The sequence below is a fragment of the Olea europaea genome, unplaced genomic scaffold (assembly GCF_002742605.1).
Source record: "Olea europaea var. sylvestris unplaced genomic scaffold, O_europaea_v1 scaffold1249, whole genome shotgun sequence".
NCBI lineage: Eukaryota > Viridiplantae > Streptophyta > Magnoliopsida > Lamiales > Oleaceae > Olea > Olea europaea.
The window spans coordinates 10,589-17,882 of NW_019229928.1; positions in this window are offsets into that span (position 1 = coordinate 10,589).

Here is a 7,294-nt window from a genome sequence, read left to right on the forward strand (position 1 = left end):
AAACTACCCGAAAAAAGCTCGCCGGAGGTCCGTCACGCGCCGCCGCGGACCGCCACGCGCCGCCACCGGTCACGCGCCTCAGTCTGCTGGTTATGGGTCCAGGTTCCATTTCGCCGGAAAGACAATAGTTTGGCCGGAATTTGAATTTTTCAAATTCGGTCAGAAAATGAAATAGCGATTTCCTTGCCGGTTTTGATCGATTTTTGGACAGATTTCACTCCTCCTAGCTCTGATACCAGTTTGTTGGGGATCCTAGGAGTTCAATCAACCAAAACATCAAACAATAGAAGAAATTCTAAGGCAAAACAATGGAAAAAGGGATGGAAAAATACAACCTGTCTTTGGCCGAATCTGGACAGATTTTGCTTCTTCCTTACAGCAGCTTTCTTCCCTTCTTATGGCTGTTTTTAAGGCTCAGGAACAGCCCTCCATGACTTGCAAATCACCTTCCAAGAGAGAGGGGAAAAAATCTGGCAAAGAACCACCACCTTAAGCTAAAAAACCGAGAGTGCATTGAGAAAAGGAGAGGGAGTCTACTTAAGAAAGGGAAGGAAGGAAAGACCCATGCCTCTGCCAAAAAAACGTGGAAAGCCCTTATTGTGTCAACATCAATACCATCAAGTCACAACATCTCTCCCAAGATTAAATCTCGACCATCGATCTTCATCCAATGGTCCACAAAAACTGAATAGATGGTGTTAAGAGAACCATATTCTCACATAGAGGCCCTTTTGAAGTAATATGTGATGGACATAATGGATGTGAAGATCAAATTTGTTCTCTCTTTATCTTATTTTATTATTTAATTAATATACGTTCGTTATCTGTCATTTTGTCAGTTTTAGTAGCTAGGATTTTCATAGGATTAAATTATAAAGCAAACGCTATGGTATCATTGTCGTTGGTTGATGAGAGTGGGCATGGGATTGATTTCTCAATTCGATTATAAGTGATAATAGGACTTATCGCATTATTACCATAAGCTATAACTTTTCGGCAAGTGGTGGAAACACCGTACATTAGCTAGTATATGACCTAGAGGTTTAGTGCTAAGTCAATGTTGGAGAATTCATGCGGAATGGGTGGATAATACTTGAGAGTGCTTAAGTACATGTAGTACAGTACCAAAAGGGATTCGGTTAGTGCTTGGGTTGGATTTCCAAGTTTTATTCTATGAGATACAGCATGAATTGTACTAGTGCAATGAGCTATGGCTTTTGGATCAAGTAGTGATACTATCCTATATCGGTGGATGGATAACAAAACAGCATGCTTGAACCAAATTCATAGATATTGGGGGTGGGCGTTCCTCCATTATCATTATTCCTTCCAAGTTCATTGTTGTTCCTTTTCTGTTGCTTCTTGATTTAGATTGCTGGAAAGTTTGGGCTTTACTTTGTTCAGTATTTGAGCCACTGGAATCTTGCATTAAAATTTGTTGGGGGTGTGGAAAGAATCTTAGCAATACATAAAGAGAAAAAAATTGAAGTTTTAGGGTTCGCAACTTACTAGTGAAAAATTATAGAACTTGACCGAATTAACTCAAAAGTTTATTCTTTTTATGCAATTCATATATTGGATTTGGGTGATAACTAGATCTGGTTAGATAAACACACCAGTCAAATATCACGTATGTTTGAAATTATTTTGGTAGCATTGTTTGTAAGATTGATTAGTTTTGACATGGACAAATATGGCAAGCTATCCAACGAAGTGAGATTTTTACTTGTTTGTAGTAGTAGAGTAGATAATTTTGTTGGTACTCGCAAAAGTGTTTGAGATGTTTTACTTTCTTATCTAAACTCTTAAATTTAATTAAAATTGTTTATTTGATTTGATTTATACGCGTACATTAGTTTATATATTTCATTTTATTTAGATAAAGCTCCAATTTGAGTTAAGGAAAATAAAGATATTCAGACCTCAATCAAAGCAAAAAGGATGGAAGACATAAATGTTCAGACTTAAAAGTTGGAGGCTGAATCGAAAAACGTTGAATCACAAAGACATAATTGCTTTTGCTCCCACGGAGTCAATGCTACTCTCTTGGAGCATCAGCATCTCGTTCTCCTTCGGTGCATATGGCTGCATAAATCACAAATATCAATGTCGCAAGAAAACTTCAAGTGTATTTTCAAAAAAATAAAATACTTACTGATAATCAATTATTTTCAATTACTTGTTGTGAGGGGCTGTCAGCCTCCATGTAAAGGAGGTTGTACCTCTAGCATAGTTCACTATTTATACATAACATACTAAAGTATCCGTACAATCCATGAATGCTTTCGCCAGCCCCAAGAAACAAGAAATTCAACAGTTTCTACTAAAACAAATTTTGATGTTATGAGCCTACCTAGAAACATGTTACTAATGAAAATAGAAATGCCTCACGGGAAATAAATAGCAAAGAAAATAAACTAAATAGGTTGGAACCGTAGCTCATAAATACACCATGTTTCAATATTTCTATATCGTTCTTCAATAATTTGTCACGTGTTGAATGACGATTTTCTTCATTGGCTGTTTATATTTAATTGTGCAAGAAATTAAATAACGTACCTTGGGAAGACCATAAATTAAGCAACAACTATTAAAATGCTGTATAGCACCATATATAGCCAAGTAAAAAGAAGTAACCTGGATGATTGAGAGAAAATTTCCATAACATGTTCATGTTGAGATGTGTGCAATCTCAGTAACAGGACTTCCGTTGGATAAAACACACCACTGCAACAGAAAATGGATTTCTCTCAGAAATTTCTTTAACTAGTTTTGACTTTATCAATTAAATTTAACGTGATGTAGAATCAATTAAGAAACAGCAGAAGGCAGCAGCAGAAGAAGAGAAGAAGCAAGGAGGGGGATAAACCGGAGAGAAAGGGGAAGAAGCTGGAGAAGAAGACCAGAGGGAGAAGAAGCAGGAGAAGAGAGAACCAACTAGATCAACAATCCATTTTTATCATTCATTGATGGTCTGCATCAATTACAATTGAAAACCAAAAACAGTAAAATATGAACCTACCAATGATGGGCTTGGGCCAACCCAATGATACAAGCCCAATAATTAGAAAAAGTATAATGATCCAATAATAACAATAGGATGACTGCATCAATTCTTCTCAGGTAGAACAAAAATTCTACTTTGTTGAGCGGACAAATCACAAATGTTTGTAATCAAGCTCCCAATCATAAGCAAGATGGATGAATTCAAGCCACAGGGGACAATCTTTTTTAAGAACCAAATATCGAAACTTCATGATTGATAGCAATGAAAACAACTTTTTATCCTCAAGAATATGATCCAACTAAAAGGGACAATATCTCCTTTTAATCGAGTGCGGATACTGAACTCCCAATATCAAACAGTCATGTAACTCGTCTTCAAAATCTTCACTTGGTTGTGCATAATGAGATAGCATGAAGAATTGGCCTGTAAAAACCGTTGCAACATTGAAGGCTTGAATAGGCCTCGATTAGGAAACAATTCTTCTATATTAAAAATATAACTTTCATTTAAGTGAGATGGCTGGTCAATTAGGAAAATTTTTGTATGGATGATAGGAAAAAAAATTCTTAGCATTTTTAAGAAATCGACCTAGAGAAACATGCAATACTAGGCTTATATACGTTAAAAGTATGTTAAAAAATTTCATGAATGGAAATTATTTGACCTTTTAACTTGGCATGAAATATAGGAACATTATCAACAGAACATGTGCAATCAAATAATGGCCTTAGAGAACAATGTTGCAACCCATAGAATCTCATGTGATTGAGAGATAACTAAAACAAAGTTAACACGAAAGTCATGCAACCTATTGGGCAAAAGATCTAGGATATTTGAAATGTTTGACTTTGATGGAATTGCATTAGATACTTTCTCAATTATGTCAATGTGAAGTATATCGACTGCAGATGTGGTCATGGTAGGGGACACAATACATTATGTACAACTCTCAACTTCTATAAAAATGGAAGAAAGAACCATACTATAATCATCTAAACAAATCCTTAAAGATTTTATTGATTGTGACAAGGTTTGATCATGTCAACAAACTTCTCAAGATGCCTTTTCACTATGCTATATGCAGGAGGAGAATCCTCCTTATGTTTATTTTGAACACAATCAAAAGATTTAAAGGATATTGTCAATTTCTTCCAATGTAAGAGCCATAATAATCTCTATGGATGTGAAGATAAACCCTAAATGAGTTTCTTTTAAAGCTAAAAGAAAGTGTTGGAACATATCAATTATCATCTGGATCTAACATGATAAGGAATACAAATTGATGGATGTGTCCATGAGAGATGCAAATGATCATATAGACATTACATCAATTCATCACGAAAGAGGGATTGGGTGCTGTAATGGGGAATATTTCTCTAAGACAAGAAGAAACTTGTATTTGTATAGCGGTACTAGAGTGTCTTAATAGCTTATTTGAGACCAATGGTGTGCTAAGTACATTAATAGACCTGAACATGGAAACAATGGGCAATTGGTCTACTTGTGAAAATAAATACTTGCTATATTCAAGTAACGAGAGAAGATCATTAAAAGATAATGAAGATTGAAGAAGTTTTCTTCCATTTATTAATAAGTGGACTCCTTACATTTGATGTTCACGGGATAACATTTTTTATAAAAAGTAATAGGATAGGCCAACATACTTAAATAAAAAGTAAAACCTTCAATACAAAAGAAATTGATACTCGACGAGACTCAAAAGAGTCAAACGATATTCCATTAATGATTTTCACATTGGCAGGACTATGTTGGCAAAATGCTACTAGATCAGCTGAGCAATTGTCGATCAACAGAAATAAAAGATCTCCCACAGATAATATCAAAATTCTTCTTTTTTTTTTTCACCCCCCCCTCCCCCCTTCTCTCCGTTTCTTTCTCTTTTTAATATATAACAAAAATCAAAATAGGGGCATAAATTGAGACCAAATTATACACTAAGACATTATCTAAGGCCCAATAAGAGGTTTTGAGAAAACAAGGCAAAATAAAATAGATGCAAAGTAGAGGAGAAGTGATGTGTTATTGTTTTCAAAGACACGATTGGCAGTGGCGTGAAGGGCATTGGAATTTAATGAGAAATCGAGCTCAGGAATAACAATGGATAGATCTGGCATAGTGGTGGTCGACTTCGAAGGGATTGCTGTGATAGGTGATTTGAACTGTAGTTGTGGTAGTTGATCGGAGTTCAGAGTTTGTGTTTAGAAAATGGTTTACGTTGTATTTTGTGTTTAGTAAATGATTACTTTGTCACAAAACTGAGAAGATAAAGACTGTGGGCAGTGGTTTATTTAGTGTCGCAAGTGGTAGGGTAAAAGGTGGTTGGAGAGGCAGAGGTGTGACGGTAGATAGGTGGGACATGTGGTCAATGTTGGTTTTGCTACTGGCGATGGAGTTGTGTAGTAGTAATATGGGTTGGGAAAGTGGTGGACGGCGATGTTGAATATGAATTTACCTAAGCTTCGATGATCTGCAGGGAAAACAATTTTTGTCCCTGTGGAGTACGTGACACGCCCCACTCTGCAAACGCTAGTGGATCCGAGACGTAACCTACGACGATGATAGATAATAACTAAAAGTTAGACCCATCATCTAGACTACTACAATATGCAACTTTTTATAAATTATTTTTAATAGAATTTCGACATTATTTCCCCTATAAGACTAACGGACCTATAATCCACTATGCACAAATGCTAACAATAATACAACACCTTAGGGATAAGCAAAATTCTCAACTTTTACTACGAAAATAAAATGAAATGTACATATGGATGCAAATATATAATGAGCCTCATAGCTAATTACAATGATGTAAAGTCACATTCAAAAATGAATATATATCCCGAAACACTGACTATATACTCTACAAAATAAGTTATGCTAACAAACTCCGTCGTGTGGCTTTAATTCCAAAATCAAAGGCTCAATTGCAAAAGATGCCCAAAAACTCAATTGCTATCTGATGAGAAAAAATCGTGAAAACAATATATGAGCTGATAGCTCAATGAGTGAAAAAGTTCAAAAATTATTATACTTTTTCATTCATACATTTGCATCGAAAATCGAGTTTACATCCTTTAACGGTTCACAGTATAATAATAATAATAATAATAATAATAATAATAATAATAATAATAATAATAATAATAATAATAATAATAATAATATGAGATATCCTTAGAATGCTAAAAATATAATCCCATATGAGATATCCTTATAATGCTAAAAATATAATCTCATCATCATCATCATATAATCATAAACTGAAATCTATATAATCATCTCATCACATCATATAATAATAAGGTGCTTCATCCTATGTGTATTTTTTCTAAAGAAATAATAATTGGATCGAAGAGATCGTGCTAATTTAGCTAGTTGCCCTTGGTCTTCCCACTGAAAGCATGTTAAAGGTTATTGTAGACTTTATTAATTAAGACAATTGCTAAAATTTTGAAGCAAAAAATTCTGAAATTTTGCATTTTCACATATTAAAGTGACTGAATTAGATGCAGTGCAAGAGAAAATAACATGTCTTTGTTGCATAAATTTGAAAGGAATCATATTCATAAAATCCTTTCATAAAATCATAAATTCCATGTTGAAATCAAAGAGACAACAAAAAGTGCGGAAACATACCTTGATCCATGAATCTTACTGCTTTAATTGGATTTTGATCTTCCAATTGATACGTGATTTTCCTTCCTTTGTTTTCTTGAAAAGTCTCTGTTGATGGGGATGCCGAGATACCATAAAAAAAAAATCACGTTCAAATTGGGGACCATAACCACTTTTAAAATAACTGCTATTGGCAGTTATTAACTTTAAGTTATTTTAAATCGGCCCCTCATCAATTCAAAATAACACCTTCTGGTCTCTACACTTTAATCCCATAAAATTTAATACCCATTAGTCCAAAATTAAACCCAATGGATCACTTTATCGACTATATTTACTTTAAAATAGCACCACACATTCTAATAAATGTACATGTGTGGCCCCAAAGTTGGAATTTTTTCCAACAATCTCCCACTGGGCCAAACATGTTACATTATAAATGTGCACAGACTTATGAGCTCAAAACTGTGCTATAGTTATTAAAGGTAATTCCAAACAATCTCGTCCATTAGTTACATCGATGTAGGATCAAAGCGATTTTCGTCACATCCCATTAGTTACATCAATGTAGGATCAAAGTGATTTTCGTCACATTTAGCGTGACTAAATCCATCAATGGTCACGTATACCCATACAACCAAATGACAT